The sequence below is a fragment of the Taudactylus pleione genome, unplaced genomic scaffold (assembly GCF_031769625.1).
Source record: "Taudactylus pleione unplaced genomic scaffold, aTauple2 ptg000009l, whole genome shotgun sequence".
Taxonomy (NCBI): domain Eukaryota; kingdom Metazoa; phylum Chordata; class Amphibia; order Anura; family Myobatrachidae; genus Taudactylus; species Taudactylus pleione.
In genome coordinates, this window is record NW_028284412.1 from 12,827,087 (window position 1) to 12,846,416 (window position 19,330).

Genomic DNA, 19,330 nt, shown 5'->3' on the forward strand with positions numbered 1-19,330 from the left:
TAAAGCAATAAAAAAGAAAAAATACTGCGCTCTGATATTACTACTGGGACAAGGAACAACAACCACGTGATCTGTCAATAAACCATTTAATTATCTAAAAAACACAATACAATAGAGGTACCATGCATACACATATAATATGGAGGACACGATATAAGACTCCACTATGAAAAAATGCACATATTACAATATCTTATGTTCCATTACTATTGCCCCCATTACTAGTGCCCCCAGTAGTAATGCCCCCTATAGTAGTTCCCCCTATAGTCGTGCCCCCAGTTCTGGTGCTTCTGAAAAAAAAAATACAAACACAATACTTACCTTAAGCCCCGCTCTTGCTCCCGCTGCCGTCCGGTCCGACTGCGGCTCCATGGATCTGAGAGAGACGTCATGACGACCCTCCCATAGTGCTCTATGCGGGAGCCAGAGCTCACTCCTGAGCTCCGGCTCCTTGGATCTGTGGGAGAGACGTCATGACGTCCCTCCCATAGTGCTCTCTGCCGGAAGCCAGAGCTCAGGAGTGAGCTCTGGCTTTCGGCTGACGCTGCAACGAGGGAGCTGGGTGCCCGCTGGGAACAAATCTCAGCAGGCGCCCGGCAAACGCAGCCTCCCTGCTGCGGCTAGCGGGGGTACCGGCGCAGTTTTTTGTTTTTCTTCTGGGTTTTTTTTTCTTTTGGGACTCAGTGGCGCCCTCTTGGGGCCGGCGCTCCGGGCGACCGCCCAGTTAGCCCGCCCCTAGAACTGTGTGTGTGTATATATATATATATATATATATATATATATATTTATATTGGGGGTGTGCACCGGCCACTTTTCGTGTTTTGTGTTTTGGTTTTGGATCTGGATCTTTCTTCGTGTTTTGGATCTGGATTGGTTTTGCCAAAACCACCCTTCCGTGTTTTGGGTTCTGGGTTTTGTGTTTTGGATCTGTATTTTTTTTTAAAAAAGCATAAAAACAGCTAAAATCACAGAATTTGTAGGTTTTTCTGCTCCTATGCTATTATTAACCTCAATAACCTTAATTTCCACTCATTTCCAGTCTATTCTGAACACCTCACACCTCACACCTCACAATAGTGTTTTTATGTCCAAAAGGTTGCACCGAGGTAGCTGGATGACTATGCTAAGCGACACGAGTGGGCGGCACAAACACGTGACCCATCTAGGCGTGAAACTGCAGTGGCAGACAGGATGGCAGTTAGAAAAACTAGGCCCCAAACTGTACATAATGCAAAGAAAAAAAAGAGGTGCAAGATGGAATTGTCCTTGGGCTCTCCCACCCACCCTTATGTTGTATAAACAGGACATGCACACTTTAACAAACCAATCATTTCAGCGCCAGGGTCTGCCACACAACTGTGGCTGAAATGATTGGTTCGTTTGGGCCCCCACAAAACAAGCTGGCAATTAATGTGTCCCTGCACAAACTGGCTCTACGGAGGCAAGATGTCATCCTCATCCACCGATTCCTCACCCTCTTCAGTGTGTACATCCTCATCCTCACAAAGTATTAACTCGTCCCCACTTGAATCACCACCACAGGTCCCTCTGTACCTTCTGGAGGCTGGTCTCCCTGGAAGAGCTGATAATTCATTTTGATGAACATCATCTTCTCCACATTCTGTGGAAGCAACCTCCTACGCCTTTCGCTGACAAGGTTCCCGGCTGCACTAAACACTCTTTCGGAGTACACACTGGAGGGGGGGCAACTCAGGTAAAATAGAGCCAGTTTGTACAGGGGCCTCCAAATTGCCTCTTTTTCCTGCCAGTACAGGTATGGACTGTCTGACTTGCCTACTTGGATGCTGTCACCGATGTAATCCTCCACCATTCTGTCAATGGTGACAGTATCATATGCAGTGACAGTAGACATGTCAGAAATTGTTGCCAGGTCCTTCAGTCCGGACCAGATGTCCAAACTTGGTCCTGCCTGCCCTGCATCACCGCCAGCGGGTTGCTTAGGATACCTAAGTTTTTTCCTGGCAGCCCCAGTTGCGGGAGAAAATGAAGAAGGAGCCGTTGACGTGTCACGTTCCGCTTCAGCTGACAGTGTGTTCACCAGCAGGTCTTTGCACCTCTGCAGGCTTGTGTCGGCCGGAAAGAGAGACACCACATAGGCTTTAAACCTAGGATCGAGCACGGTGGCCAAAATGTAGTGGTCTGATTTCAACAGATTGACCACCCTGGAATCCTGGCAAAGCGAATGAAGGGCTTCATCCACAAGTCCCACATGCCGAGCGGAGGGTTGAGTTCCACCGCGTCACAACCTCTTGCTTCAGGTGATGGCGGGGCAGGTTCAAGAGTGTTTGCTGGCGCTCCAGTCTTCGGCACGCAGTCGCTGAATGGCGAAAGTGGCCAGAAATTTTTCGGGCCACCCAAAGCGTCTCCTGCACGCCCCTGTCGCTTTTCAGAAAATTCTGCACCACCAAGTTTATTGTGTGAGCAAAACATGGGACGTGCTGGAATTTGCCCAGATGTAATGTCCGCACAATATTGGTGGCGTTGTCAGATATCACAAATCCCCAGGAGAGTCTAAGTGGGGTAAGCCACTGGGCGATGATTTCCCTCAGTTTCTCTAAGAGGTTGTCGGCGGTGTGCCTCTTACTGAAACCGGTGATACACAGCGTAGCCTGCCTTGTAACGAGCTGGCGTTTCTGAGATGCTGCTACTGGTGACACTGCTGCTGTTGCTGCGTAAGGTGATACATCTACCCAGTGGGCTGTCACAGTCATATAGTCCTTAGTCTGCCCTGTTCCACTTGTCCACATGTCCGTGGTTAAGTGGACATTGTGTACAACGGCATTTTTCAGGACACTGAGGACACTTTTTCTGACGTTTCTGTACAGTCTCGGTATTGCCTGCCTAGTGAAGTGGAATCTAGACGGGATTTGGAACCGGGGACACACTACCTCCATCAATTGTCTAAATCCCACTGCACTAATGGCGGATACCGGACGCACGTCTAACACCAACATAGCAGTCAAGGCCTCAGTTATACGTTTTGCTTCAGGATGACTGCTGTCGTACTTCATCCTCCTCGCTAAGGACTGTTGGAGCGTCAATTGTTTAGTAAAAGTAGTGGTGTTCCTACTTCCTCTCTGGGATGATGAACGACTCCCAGCAGCAGCAGCAGCGGCAGCAGTAGGCGTAGCAATGCAGGATCCTCCGGAGGAATCCCGGATAGGAGAGTCAGTCATGCCAGTGACATGGCCTGCAGGACTACTTCCGATCCTGACTAAGGAGGAAATTGACGAGGAGGGAGTTGACGGTGTGGTTTGCAGGCGCTTGGATACAACAGGACAACTGGATTTAGGTGTCCCTCGACTGCTTACGGTCTTAGCCAACATTTCTGAACTTGACAGTAACTTTTTATGAACGCGCTGCAGGTGCCGTATAAGGGAGGATGTTCCTAGGTGGTTGACGTCCCTACCCCTACTTATTTCACCTTTACATATGGTACATATGGCAAGACATTTGTTGTCCGGATTTGGATAGAAATATTGCCAGACCAAAGAGGTGGAATGTTTGGTCTTCTGCCCAGGCATGACCATGATGGGCTTTTTCATCCCACGGACAACAACTGTCTCCCCCGGAGCCTGATTTAAACAAACCACATCACCATCAGAATCCTCCTCGCCAACTTCCTCCTCAGCGCCAGCTACACCAGTATCCTCATCCTGTTGTACTTCAACAGTGACATCTTCAATTTGCATATCAGCAAGTGGACTGTGGGTGCTCCTTTCAGCACTTGCAGGGGGCGTGCAAATGGTGGAAAGAGCCACCTCTTCCCGTCCAGTGCTGGGAAGGTCAGGCATCGCAACCACCACCACACTTGGACTCTCCTTGGGGATTTGTGATATCTTCTTAGAAAGCACAGTTCTTCGCTGTGCTTTTGCCAGCTTAACTCTTTTGATTTTTTTAGTGGGAGGAGGGCTTCCATCGTCATGTGAAGCTGAACCACTAGTCATGAACATACTAGGGATCGACCTTAGCCGTTCCTTGCCACTCCGTGTCGTAAATGGCATATTGGCAAGTTTACGTTTCTCTTCAGATGATTTAAATGTTTTTTTCAAGGTGATTTTCCTGAACTTTGTCATTTGGGATTGTATATGCCCTCTACTATGACATTGGGCATCGGCCTTGGCAGACGACGTTGATGGCATGTTATCGTCTATGTCATGACTAGTGGCAGCAGCTTCAGCACTAGGAGGAAGTGGTTCTTGATCTTTCTCTATTTTATTTTTATCGGAGAAAGTTTGGTCCTCTATTTATGTTATATCGATTTGATATATACGTGCGGCTAAATACAGAAAATATTTTTTTATTTTTGCTGGAGAGTAGTGCACTTTGTGGGTTACACCAGCCTTTAAGAAATGAGCCAGCCGGCTCTTTACTTATGGGACACAGGCGCACGCTTGGCGCTGCTCCTTTGTTGATGCACGTGCGGCTACTGCGCACACAATTCACAAACACAGAAAATTTTTTTTTTTTTTGGTTTGGACTGGAGTGTACTTTCGGGGGTTACAGCACCCTTTAACGGTCAAGCCAGCCAGCCCTTTACTTATGACACAGGCGCACGCTTGGCACTACTTTGTTGATGCACGTGCGGCTACTGCGCACACAATTCACAAACACAGAAAATATATTATTTTTTTAGCACTTGGGGGGAGCACCCCTGATGGACAGAGCACCCCCTGGACAACACTACAGCACTCCTTTAGGACTGGGACACTGCACAGGACTTTGGAGTGGACACAGCCCCTATGGAGAACTGACTGCACAACACAGTCCAGCCAGCCCCTATGGACTTTGAAGTAGTGGACACAGCCCCTATTAACAACAGCAGCACAGCACAACACAGCCAGCCCCTATGGACTTTGAAGTAGTGGACAACAGCAGCACTACACTACACTACACTACACTACACTACACTACACAGCCCTAACTCCCACCCTCCCTCTTCACTGTCCACAGCCGAGTGAGAAAATGGCGCCGACGCGGGTACCTTATATAGGATCCAAAACCCGCGAGACTCGGAAGGCGGGATGATGACGTTTTGCCTCGATTTCAGATCCGAGTCAGGCGGGAAAAGTCGAGCCTGACTCGGATCGGACTCGGATCGGGGGGGTTCGGATTTCAGAAATCCGAACCCGCTCACCCCTAATATATATATATATATATATATATATATATATATATAGTGTGACAGTTAGGTTAGGGGGTCCCTCTCCTGGGTAGAGGACTCCTTCCTCACACACACAGCAGCAGGGAAGCAGCACACCAGTCTGGATGCAAGTACAAGCTGGTCGGCACCAGTCTTTATTGTACATTGTCAGAAACATAAAGAAAACATAAATATAAATCCTAGCCCTGTCGGGGCACTAACTTCACAGGTAGTTCCCTCACTACCAGAACCTGGCAGGGCCTAATGCCCTCGCCAGCAACAAAAGCACAGCACAACACTCAGTTAGGTATCCAAGTGTCTCTGAGCAAACTCCCTGTCTGCTCTCCCAGGTGAGACAATCAGCCCTAAACACACTAGGCTTATATTGGCCACTCTCAGGTGGAAAACTAACAAGCCCGTTACAATGCTGCGAGAACCAAAACCTGGAGTGGTCGTGGGTGGAGCCCTCCCTCTCCTCTCACCCACAACCCCCAGGTCCCAAACCGGCTTTTCAAAAAGCCGAAACTCAAGCCTGCTACACTGCAGACTTTCTCCTGGGGGTTTAAAACACAAAAGACAGGAATCTGGGACAAATGTACCTGCCACAGACCACTTTACCAGTGATCCTATCACAATATATATATAACACACACACAAATATGAATAATAAGAGAGTGAGAGCAAGTGCCTATATAGTGTAGTAGTTTAGACAATATGGCACAATCTCAATAAATATATTCGTACTGTATTAACCCAACACTAAAAGCAGTGTGTTATGGGTCTTTATCTTGGCTTCACCAAATAAATTCCTCTATCGTTCCCGTGTAATGGTGCATACACATGGTCAGATTTTTTAAATTTTAATGCAGTCAAAAATCGTTCAAATCTTTGGTAAAATCGTTCAGACAAATCTGACAGTGTGCATGCTCCATTGTTTGCATCTGGCTTCCAACGTGAACTCTTTGAAGAATCTGGTCAGTTCTGTGACATAACTGTTGCACACATCAAGCAAACTTTGACGGACACAGTGAGAGAGCAGCAACCCGGACCTGGCGCTCAGGTCCTTAGCTCTGCAGACTAGGAGTGTGACGATTGTCATAGCCAGAGACGAGACATGTACCACACTCCCAACATAGCACTGATACAAAGGAGCAGCAGCTGACAGCTTCAAGTGTAAGTTGCTGGCTGCTTCTGCTTTATGTCAATGGCCAGCGCATTGTGTAATTTAACCAGTGTTTTAGGTGCCCCCTAACGAAACCACAGCCTCCCTCTTTCTCTCTTCATGTTTTAGCCACTGGGGCCGCTACCAAAAATGTAAACTCAATAAAATTAAACCTTTAGATTTATTGGTACTTCCAATAAAATCAATGTAGAAATATAAAAAACCGTGATGTAAAGTGAGGAAAGTATGGGGACCCCTGAGAGACACGGGATGTGGCCCCTGTGCCCCATCCCCCTCAGTCCGGCACTGTGGCTGCAGGCAGGGGCGCCGAGAGGGGGCGGGGGGGGGGGGGTTTGGGAGAGAGGGTACAGATTACTCAGTGCGCCCCCCCAAAAAAACTTTTTTTTGAGGAAGGGGCGTGGCCATGCCTCCCATGATTAGGCCATGCCCCCTATTACCCGGGCCCTCCGCGGCTCTTGGCGGGCCTGGCTGCAGGCTGGGAGGTAGGTAGAGAATGCTGTCTGGCCGCTCTGATTGTGAATTCAATTCACACAATCAGAGCTGCCGAGTGGTGAATCTTTCTCCGCCTGTCTCAGCCACCTGCCATATGCACGGAGCGAGCGGCAGCACACTCAATGTACTGTAGATGCTCCCCAGCCCAACTCACCCCTAATTTAATGCCCCTTGAATTGTCAGGCCCTGGGCAGCTGCCCAGTGTGCTCATACGTTAAGATGGCCCTGGTGCAAGGGAAACTAACATGCTCTCTGTACTGTATTGTACAGATGCCAATTGCTATTGTGATATATAATTATTGTAACAGATGTCTAAATACTGTTATCATGGGGGTAAGGGCTGGCCACAGGTGTACTAACACTGTGTGAGAATGTTTCCTCTCCATCCAACTACACTATGTTTAAAATTAATGTTTATTATCAGTGAAAATATTTCATCGTTTTTAATTAAAAAACTGTGCCCATTGTCCATATATGTCATTGTCCTCACAGTGCTACAGCACCCAGAGACATACTCCTCCCACCACCAGGATAACCTCTGTATCAGGCAGAGACACCCGCCATCAACACCCTAAACTCATCAGTACCCAGAGATACACTCCCACCTCTTACCAACATGCCAACTTCAGCAGCACTCAGAAACACACTGCCCCTACCTGCCAACATGCCAAACCCAGCTGCATCCAAAGACACTTCCTCCCACCTACCAACAGCCTAGCCTCAGCAGCACCCAGAGACACACTATCCCCTCTCACCACCACAGCCACCACCACCCAAATTTGGACTACTGGATAATTAAAGGTTTCAATCATTTATCTGAAAACTTTGTTGGATTTTTAAAAATCTCTTGTGTACTACACATGCATTACAATGGCATTATGAGAGAAATAGTGAGTGTGGACACCTTTAATACGCTTATGTGACTATACCAATGGGGTCTATCTGTAAACAGTGTAGAGCACCATGGACACAACCCTCTAACGAGGCAAGTGATATTGGAGTCTGGAGCATGGGTTTTAGGATATTGTGACGCATAAGGTGCTTATTTTTTAATTGTCGGAACTTGGTCCCAATAATTATAATTTCTTATCGTCGTGTATCACGGCAATAAATTATTCATTATTATCAGCATTTAACAAGAGTCGGAGCCCATACCTGTGATCTATAAAATTAAACTGATTGCTAATGTGATCACTTCACTTGGTGTATTGGGGTGGGCACTGCCACCGTGTATGCGCAGTCACCAGACAACGCATGTGTGATGTACATTTTGTGGGGGCTTACTTTTACATTTTATCATTCTCCCTCCTTATGTTCTAGGTAAGACATTTTTTATTTGCATTAACCACTGTCAAGAGAAGGAGAATAAAGGCTCCATTGTAAAATGCTGTGCCCATGCCTAATCCCATATCCCAACCATTCAGCAAATATTACACCTTATTATTAGCCATTATCTGAATTATTTCAGGGCTGCATAAAAAAAAAAGAACAGGTGGAGCGCTAGTAGCAATCAAGTGACCACAATGAGTGTATTGATATTAAAACATATAATTAATGATACAAGTTGAATGGTAACCACATACTATCAAAGCGCACAGATATTAGACTGACGAATCAGACTACTGTAAGATGTTCTTACTATAAAGTCCACAATGTGTTGTGCGGCAATCCACTGTGATTACATTTCCTCAATATGGGTAAAAGCAGCAGCAGTAACAATGAATGGATAACTGGATATATGGAGCGCAAAGAGTCACCTGTATGGCAGTAACCAGCAATCCCGCTGGCTGGGGTCAGACTGATGCCTAGCAGTACGCCGGGGTCCATTCCAGACGGCGACCGGGCATATCACACTGATGCAGCTGATATCACCAAAGTGCCAGATGTCATGTAGATGATCCACATGGCTATGGGGAAACTCTCGCTGGTTGTGCAATCTGCAAACTCTGTATGGCTTTATCCTTTCTAGCAGAGCTGCATACAGCGCGCTCCGTCTGCTAGTACTTTACGATGTAACAAGTTTTCACAGCAGTAGAAACAAAGTGTGCATGTGCATGAGATATTCTCTTTGACAAGTTTCTCTGGGGTTGTGGTATTCCCAGTTTCCTCAGAAGGCGAATGGTCTCCATTGTGGTTTGAGTGAGTTTATATAACCCGCATTAATTAACAAAGTAGACTCAGTTGTGATCGGATGGCTCTCTTAAATTAGTGAAGACAGGAGTATAGGAAATTAACGCTCATTATGTTCAATGAATAGCTTGCTGGTACATCTCATTAAAAATTTCAGGGCCGAACTAAAGTTTTACTGTGATTTTTTCTCTAAAAGTGTTTTTGTTTTATTTTGCTTTTGGGTGATTTTAAGAATATACATCATAAGTAGGGGTGAGCGGGTTCGGATTTCTGAAATCCGAACCCCCCCGAGCCCCCCCGATCCGAGTCCGATCCGAGTCAGGCTCGACTTTTCCCGCCTGACTCGGATCTGAAATCGAGGCAAAACGTCATCTTCCCGCCTTCCGAGTCTCGCGGGTTTTGGATCCTATATAAGGTACACACGTCGGCGCCATTTTCTCACTCGGCTGTGGACAGTGAAGAGGGAGGGTGGGAGTTAGGGCTGTGTAGTGTAGTGTAGTGTAGTGCTGCTGTTGTCCACTACTTCAAAGTCCATAGGGGCTGGCTGTGTTGTGCTGTGCTGCTGTTGTTAATAGGGGCTGTGTCCACTACTTCAAAGTCCATAGGGGCTGGCTGGACTGTGTTGTGCAGTCAGTTCTCCATAGGGGCTGTGTCCACTCCAAAGTCCTGTGCAGTGTCCCAGTCCTAAAGGAGTGCTGTAGTGTTGTCCAGGGGGTGCTCTGTCCATCAGGGGTGCTCCCCCCAAGTGCTAAAAAAATAATATATTTTCTGTGTTTGTGAATTGTGTGCGCAGTAGCCGCACGTGCATCAACAAAGTAGTGCCAAGCGTGCGCCTGTGTCATAAGTAAAGGGCCGGCTGGCTTGACCGTTAAGGGTGCTGTAACCCCCGAAAGTACACTCCAGTCCAAACCAAAAAAAAATTATTTTCTGTGTTTGTGAATTGTGTGCGCAGTAGCCGCACGTGCATCAACAAAGTAGTGCCAAGCGTGCGCCTGTGTCATAAGTAAAGGGCCGGCTGGCTTGACCGTTAAGGGTGCTGTAACCCCCGAAAGTACACTCCAGTCCAAACCAAAAAAAAAATTATTTTCTGTGTTTGTGAATTGTGTGCGCAGTAGCCGCACGTGCATCAACAAAGTAGTGCCAAGCGTGCGCCTGTGTCATAAGTAAAGGGCCGGCTGGCTTGACCGTTAAGGGTGCTGTAACCCCCGAAAGTACACTCCAGTCCAAACCAAAAAAAAAATTATTTTCTGTGTTTGTGAATTGTGTGCGCAGTAGCCGCACGTGCATCAACAAAGTAGTGCCAAGCGTGCGCCTGTGTCATAAGTAAAGGGCCGGCTGGCTTGACCGTTAAAGGGTGCTGTAACCCCCGAAAGTACACTCCAGTCCTAACCAAAAAAAAATTATTTTCTGTGTTTGTGAATTGTGTGCGCAGTAGCCGCACGTGCATCAACAAAGTAGTGCCAAGAGTGCGCCTGTGTCATAAGTAAAGGGCCGGCTGGCTTGACCGTTAAGGGTGCTGTAACTCCCGAAAGTACACTCCAGTCCAAACCAAAAAAAAAATTATTTTCTGTGTTTGTGAATTGTGTGCGCAGTAGCCGCACGTGCATCAACAAAGTAGTGCCAAGCGTGCGCCTGTGTCATAAGTAAAGGGCCGGCTGGCTTGACCGTTAAGGGTGCTGTAACCCCCGAAAGTACACTCCAGTCCAAACCAAAAAAAAAATTATTTTCTGTGTTTGTGAATTGTGTGCGCAGTAGCCGCACGTGCATCAACAAAGTAGTGCCAAGCGTGCGCCTGTGTCATAAGTAAAGGGCCGGCTGGCTTGACCGTTAAGGGTGCTGTAACCCCCGAAAGTACACTCCAGTCCAAACCAAAAAAAAAATTATTTTCTGTGTTTGTGAATTGTGTGCGCAGTAGCCGCACGTGCATCAACAAAGTAGTGCCAAGCGTGCGCCTGTGTCATAAGTAAAGGGCCGGCTGGCTTGACCGTTAAGGGTGCTGTAACCCCCGAAAGTACACTCCAGTCCAAACCAAAAAAAATATTATTTTCTGTGTTTGTGAATTGTGTGCGCAGTAGTCGCACGTGCATCAACAAAGTAGTGCCAAGCGTGCGCCTGTGTCATAAGTAAAGGGCCGGCTGGCTTGACCGTTAAGGGTGCTGTAACCCCCGAAAGTACACTCCAGTCCAAACCTAAAAAAAAATTATTTTCTGTGTTTGTGAATTGTGTGCGCAGTAGCCGCACGTGCATCAACAAAGTAGTGCCAAGAGTGCGCCTGTGTCATAAGTAAAGGGCCGGCTGGCTTGACCGTTAAAGGGTGCTGTAACCCCCGAAAGTACACTCCAGTCCAAAGCCAAACCAAAAAAAAATTATTTTCTGTGTTTGTGAATTGTGTGCGCAGTAGCCGCACGTGCATCAACAAAGTAGTGCCAAGAGTGCGCCTGTGTCATAAGTAAAGGGCCGGCTGGCTTGACCGTTAAAGGGTGCTGTAACCCACAAAGTACACTCCAGTCCGAACCAAAAAAAAATTTATTTTCTGTGTTTAGCCGCACGTATATATCAAATCGATATAACATAAATGGAGGACCAAACTTTCTCCGATAAAAATAAAATAGAGAAAGATCAAGAACCACTTCCTCCTAGTGCTGAAGCTGCTGCCACTAGTCATGACATAGACGATAACATGCCATCAACGTCGTCTGCCAAGGCCGATGCCCAATGTCATAGTAGAGGGCACATACAATCCCAAATGGCAAAGTTCAGGAAAATGACCTTGAAAAAGACATTTAAATCAGCTGAAGAGAAACGTAAACTTGCCAATATGCCATTTATGACACGGAGTGGCAAGGAACGGCTAAGGTCGATCCCTAGTATGTTCATGACTAGTGGTTCAGCTTCACATGACGATGGAAGCCCTCCTCCCACTAAAAAAATCAAAAGAGTTAAGCTGGCAAAAGCACAGCGAAGAACTGTGCTTTCTAAGAAGATATCACAAATCCCCAAAGAGAGTCCAAGTGTGGTGGTGGTTGCGATGCCTGACCTTCCCAGCACTGGACGGGAAGAGGTGGCTCTTTCCACCATTTGCACGCCCCCTGCAAGTGCTGAAAGGAGCACCCACAGTCCACTTGCTGATATGCAAATTGAAGATGTCACTGTTGAAGTACAACAGGATGAGGATACTGGTGTAGCTGGCGCTGAGGAGGAAGTTGGCGAGGAGGATTCTGATGGTGATGTGGTTTGTTTAAATCAGGCTCCGGGGGAGACAGTTGTTGTCCGTGGGATGAAAAAGCCCATCACAGTCATGCCTGGGCAGAAGACCAAACATTCCACCTCTTTGGTCTGGCAATATTTCTATCCAAATCCGGACAACAACTGTCTTGCCATATGTACCATATGTAAAGGTGAAATAAGTAGGGGTAGGGACGTCAACCACCTAGGAACATCCTCCCTTATACGGCACCTGCAGCGCGTTCATAAAAAGTTACTGTCAAGTTCAGAAACTTTGGCTCAGACCGTAAGCAGTCCAGGGACACCTAAATCCCGTTGTCCTGTTGTATCCAAGCGCCTGCAAACCACACCGTCAACTCCCTCCTCGTCAATTTCCTCCTTAGTCAGGATCGGAAGTAGTCCTGCAGGCCATATCACTGGCATGACTGACTCTCCTATCCGGGATTCCTCCGGAGGATCCTGCATTGCTACGCCTACTGCTGCCGCTGCTGCTGTTGCTGCTGCTGCTGGGAGTCGTTCATCATCCCAGAGAGGAAGTAGGAACACCACTACTTTTACTAAACAATTGACCCTCCAACAGTCCTTAGCGAGGAGGATGAAGTACGACAGCAGTCATCCTGAAGCAAAACGTATAACTGAGGCCTTGACTGCTATGTTGGTGTTAGACGTGCGTCCGGTATCCGCCATTAGTGCAGTGGGATTTAGACAATTGATGGAGGTAGTGTGTCCCCGGTTCCAAATCCCGTCTAGATTCCACTTCACTAGGCAGGCGATACCGAGACTGTACAGAAACGTCAGAAAAAGTGTCCTCAGTGTCCTGAAAAATGCCGTTGTACACAATGTCCACTTAACCACGGACATGTGGACAAGTGGAACAGGGCAGACTAAGGACTATATGACTGTGACAGCCCACTGGGTAGATGTATCACCTTACGCAGCAACAGCAGCAGCGTCACCAGTAGCAGCATCTCAGAAACACCAGCTCGTTACAAGGCAGGCTACGCTGTGTATCACCGGTTTCAGTAAGAGGCACACCGCCGACAACCTCTTAGAGAAACTGAGGGAAATCATCGCCCAGTGGCTTACCCCACTTAGACTCTCCTGGGGATTTGTGATATCTGACAACGCCACCAATATTGTGCGGGCATTACATCTGGGCAAATTCCAGCACGTCCCATGTTTTGCTCACACAATAAACTTGGTGGTGCAGAATTTTCTGAAAAGCGACAGGGGCGTGCAGGAGACGCTTTGGGTGGCCCGAAAAATTTCTGGCCACTTTCGCCATTCAGCGACTGCGTGCCGAAGACTGGAGCGCCAGCAAACACTCTTGAACCTGCCCCGCCATCACCTGAAGCAAGAGGTTGTGACGCGGTGGAACTCAACCCTCTATATGCTTCAGAGGATGGAGGAGCAGCAAAAGGCCATACAAGCCTATACATCCACCTATGACATAGGCAAAGGAGGGGGTATGCACCTGACTCAAGCGCAGTGGAGAATGATTTCCGTGTTGTGCAAGGTTCTTCAGCCCTTCGAACTTGCCACACGTGAAGTCAGTTCAGACACTGCCAGCTTGAGTCAGGTCATTCCCCTCATCAGGCTTTTGCAGAAGCAGCTGGAGAAAGTGAAGGAGGAGCTAAGACGGAGCGATTCCGCTCGGCATGTGGGACTTGTGGATGAAGCCCTTCATTCGCTTTGCCAGGATTCCAGGGTGGTCAATCTGTTGAAATCAGACCACTACATTTTGGCCACCGTGCTCGATCCTAGGTTTAAAGCCTATGTGGTGTCTCTCTTTCCGGCCGACACAAGCCTGCAGAGGTGCAAAGACCTGCTGGTGAACACACTGTCAGCTGAAGCGGAACGTGACACGTCAACGGCTCCTTCTTCATTTTCTCCCGCAACTGGGGCTGCCAGGAAAAAACTTAGGTATCCTAAGCAACCCGCTGGCGGTGATGCAGGGCAGGCAGGACCAAGTTTGGACATCTGGTCCGGACTGAAGGACCTGGCAACAATTTCTGACATGTCTACTGTCACTGCATATGATACTGTCACCATTGACAGAATGGTGGAGGATTACATCGGTGACAGCATCCAAGTAGGCATGTCAGACAGTCCATACCTGTACTGGCAGGAAAAAGAGGCAATTTGGAGGCCCCTGTACAAACTGGCTCTATTTTACCTGAGTTGCCCCCCCTCCAGTGTGTACTCCGAAAGAGTGTTTAGTGCAGCCGGGAACCTTGTCAGCGAAAGGCGTAGGAGGTTGCTTCCACAGAATGTGGAGAAGATGATGTTCATCAAAATGAATTATCAGCTCTTCCAGGGAGACCAGCCTCCAGAAGGTACAGAGGGACCTGTGGTGGTGGATTCAAGTGGGGACGAGTTAATACTTTGTGAGGATGAGGATGTACACACTGAAGAGGGTGAGGAATCGGTGGATGAGGAGGATGAGGATGACATCTTGCCTCCGTAGAGCCAGTTTGTGCAGGGACACATTAATTGCCAGCTTGTTTTGTGGGGGCCCAAACGAACCAATCATTTCAGCCACAGTTGTGTGGCAGACCCTGGCGCTGAAATGATTGATTTGTTAAAGTGTGCATGTCCTGTTTATACAACATAAGGGTGGGTGGGAGGGCCCAAGGACAATTCCATCTTGCACCTCTTTTTTTCTTTGCATTATGTACAGTTTGGGGCCTAGTTTTTCTAACTGCCATCCTGCCTGCCACTGCAGTGTCACTCCTAGATGGGTCACGTGTTTGTGCCGCCCACTCGTGTCGCTTAGCATAGTCATCCAGCTACCTCGGTGCAACCTTTTGGACATAAAAACACTATTGTGAGGTGTGAGGTGTTCAGAATAGACTGGAAATGAGTGGAAATTAAGGTTATTGAGGTTAATAATAGCATAGGAGCAGAAAAACCTACAAATTCTGTGATTTTAGCTGTTTTTATGCTTTTTTTCAAAAAAATACAGATCCAAAACACAAAACCCAGAACCCAAAACACGGAAGGGTGGTTTTGGCAAAACCAATCCAGATCCAAAACACGAAGAAAGATCCAGATCCAAAACCAAAACACAAAACACGAAAAGTGGCCGGTGCACACCCCTAATCATAAGTATTAGATTAGTAACAGTTTTTCAGGAGTTAATCGTGAGGTAAAGTAGAGGTGAATTCTCTCTCTTGAATCACAGCTGTAACACATTACAGTCATCTCCTGGGAGTTCCTTTTATTCCTGCAACTTTATCTGCACTGCACAGATGTTCTCAAATGTAATGTTCATTTTTTTACCAGACCTATGTACAGAAGTGTTGCATATTCTCCTGCTGGGATCATTACGGCATGTCTTACAGTCACTATGGTGACAGTGACTCTGTACACATGAGAAAGCCGGTACCAGATCCCAACACTGGGTTTCTGGTGTTTACATAGCAGTGATCGCGCTGAGCAAAAACAGTTGTGGTTCCCGTGGATCCCTCACTCTAAAAAATGTGGGTCCTTCTCCACTGTTTCTGGGTCCCATCACATATTATGGGACTTGAGGTCAGGAAGCAGTTGGGACAGTGCTGGGTTTAGGTAGCAGTTGGGTAGAGGGGAATAAGGACCAGCAGCAGTTGGGGGTAGAGCTGGGGGTAAAGGCAGGGAGAAGATGGGGTAGAGCTGGAGCTAGAGGGGAGTAAAGGCAGAGCTGGGGGTAGGGAGGAGTAAGTGCAGACAGCTGTTGCGACAGTGCTGGGGGGCAAGGAGGGGGCTAGGGGCAGGCAGTGCTGGGGGTAGGGAGGGGGCAATAGCAGATAGCAGCTGACGCAGTACTGGGGAACATGGTGGAGGTTAGGGACAGGCAGAACTCAGGGTAAGGAGGGAAAAAGGGTAGATAGCAGCTGGCGCACTACTGGGGGCGAGGAGGGGGTTAGGGGCAGGCAGTACTTAAGGTAGGGAGGGGGCAAGGGGAGATAACAGCTGGGGCAGTACTGCCGGAAAGGAGATTATGGACAGGTAGTGCTGGGTGTAGGAGGGGGCAAGGGTAGATAGCAGCTAGGGTAGCACTGGGGGGGCAAAGAGGGGGTTAGGGGCAGTGCTGGGGTCAGGATAGCAGCTGGGGCACTACTTGGGGTAGAGAGGGGGCAAGTGTAGATAGTTACTCACTGTCAGCATAGTGATTGTAGACACCCGCACGGCATCTCTTATTTGTGCTCTTATATTTCTTCTCAGACGTTTAATCTGCATTAGGAATTTGTTGACAGTAATATTGTTGTTTCTTACAGTCAGGGCCAGATTAAGGCCACATGGGGCTGGGGCAGAAAATGATCAAGGGCCTAGTATGAGAAGCAGAGGAGCTGTGACTGATGCTCTTTGCGTGTGTACACCCCCTACACTACCAGCCCCAATGTCTCCCCAATATCTAAGAGTAGGAAAAACAGCATAATTTTGAGAAGAAAATAGAAATACAATTTTTATACTTAGGATTTATGGCTGTCCGAGTGGCCAGCTGGGTGGCTGCTCATCATCATACTGTAATGATGATGGGACTATATTTATGAGGAGGCCTGGGGCTTTACTCCCATCCTCCCCATTGTTAATGTGGTTCTGCTTACGGTGATCTCATTAAATGCCCATTGTAATTAGAGATGATCGGGTTCGGATCTCAGAGATCCGAACCCACCCGAACTTAGGGGATCCGAGTCAGATCCGGGTTTTCCCGCCTGACTGAGATCTCAAAACGAGGCAAAATATCATCATCCCGCTGTCGGATTCTCACGGGTTTTGGATTGTATAAAGCAGGGGAGGGGAACCTTTTTTCTACCGAGGGCCATTTTGATATATATAATATTATTTGTGGGCCCGGTGCAGGCTATGCCCCCTTTGTGTTATGTCACATGAGGCGGGGCCACAATTGTCGGTGATTACAACAATGTCCACAGCATCCTGAGGATGCTCCGGGGAGCTGTAAGGGCAGCAGTGTGACCATCTGAAGCATCTTAAGGACACTCCAGGTGGCACTGCTGCATAGATTCTGGCTGCATGGGGCCATTCTAGGCACTCTGCTAGCCAGATGAGGCTAGCAGAAAAATGCTCCAGGGGTCAGACCAAATGATTCTGGGGGCCTTATACAGCCCCCGGGCCTGAGGTTCCCCATCCCTGGTATAAAGGGTCCCGCGATCACCGACATTTTTCATTCCGGCTGTGGAGAGTGAAGAGGGAGGGAGTTGGGAGCCGTGCTGTGCTGCTGTGCATAGGGGCTGCCTACAGTTGTGTTGTCACTCAGGGGCTGGCTGCTTAATGTCCATAGGGGCTGGCTGTTGTCCATATAGGGGCTGTCTGGCTGTTGTGAGGTTGTCCTGTCCATAGGGGCTGGTTGTTGTACATAGAGGTTGGCTGGTTGTTGTCCATAATCCATATAGGGGACGGCTGGCTGTTGTCCTGTCCATAGGGGCTGGCTGTAGTCCTTAGGGGCTGGCTGTTGTCCATGGGTGCTGGCTGGCTGTTCTGCTGTGTTGTCCAGGGGGTGCTCTGTCCATCAGGGGTGCTCTTCACCCCCAGTGTGAAAAGCCACACTGTGCATTAGCCACACTTATTATCAGCAACTTAGGTGCGCAGGTGTGCTGGCTGTGTCATTTATCAAAGGGCTGCTGCCTAATTCAGTGGTCCTCTCCCCCACAAGTGCCCCATGTGTGTATGCGTATTAACAATCCACACTTATCCACAATGTAGCTGCACTAGGGGTGTTGCCTGTGTCATTTATCAAGGGGCTGCTGCCTCTTTCAGGAGTGCTCTTCACCCCCAGTGTGTAAAAAATCAAAACTATTTTTTGTGCGTGCATGTTAGTCACACTTATCAGCAACGTAGGTGCGCAGGGATGCTGTGCTGCCTGTGTCTCATTTATCAAGGGGCTGCTGCCTCGTTCAGGGGTGCTTCCCCCCTCAAGCGTGAAAAAAATAAAAACATTTTTTTTGTGTGCGTGTTAGCCACATTTATCAGCAACATAGGGGTGCAGGGGTGCTGTGCTGTCTGTGTCTCATTTATCAAGGGGTTGCTGCCTCGTTCAAGGGTGCTTCCCCCAGTGTGAAAAAAATAAACACAATTTTTTGTGTGTGCGTGTTAGCCACACTTATCAGCAATGTAGGTGCACAGGGGTGCTGTGCTGCCTGTGTCTCATTTATCAAGGGGCTGCTGCCTTATTCAGGGGTGCGTCCTCCACCCCCACCAGTGTGAAAAAAATAAAAACTATATTTTGTGTGTGCGTGCTAGCCACGCCCCCAGTGTGAAAAATTAAAAACTATTTTTTTGTGTGTGAAAAAATAAAACCAATTTTTTTGTGTGTGCGTGTTAGCCACACCCCCAGTGTGTGAAATAAAACCAATTTTTTGTGTGTGCATGGTAGCCACACCCCAGTGTGAAAAAATAAAAACTATTTTTGTGTGTGCGTGTTAGCCACACCCCCAGTGTGAAAAAATAAAAACAATTTTTTGTGGGTGTGGTTGGTTGTGTGCGTTCGCCGCAACTTAGCTGCTCTATAATTGCTTGGTGACACTGCTGTAAGACCGCAGTGAGTATGGAGGACAGTCACATGACAGGAGAGCAGGATCCACATACCAGTCTTGTAGCTGCCAGCAGCAGTCATGATGACGATGCAAGGCTGTCAATGTCATCTATGAAGGCCGATGCACCAGGGCTTAAGTAAGGCCATGTAAAAAAAATCTACTTTTACCCTGTTAAAGAAAAAAAAATGTAAAGCTAAGTCAGCTTTAGTGAAACAATAAAATGGCAATATGCCATTCACCTCACGAAGTGGCAAGGAAAGGATAAGGCCTTGGCCTTTATTTATGATTGGTGGTTCTAGTTGTGATGATTTAAGCCATTCTGCTTGTAGAAGAGGTACAAATAAAATTAAAATTGTCTCCAAAAAGTCACAGATCCCCGAGGAGAGTCCAAGTGTGTCTGTGATTGCCATGTGTGAGCCTGACCTTTCTAATACTGTACTTGAAGAGGATCCTCCTTCCGCCATTTGTGTGCCCTCTGCAAATGCGGGGATGAGCAGTACAAGTCAACATGCTGACGTAGAAATCGAGGATGCTTCTGTGGAATTGCACCAGAAGGATGAGGAGGATATTTACGTAGTTGGCGATAACAACAAGGATGATAAA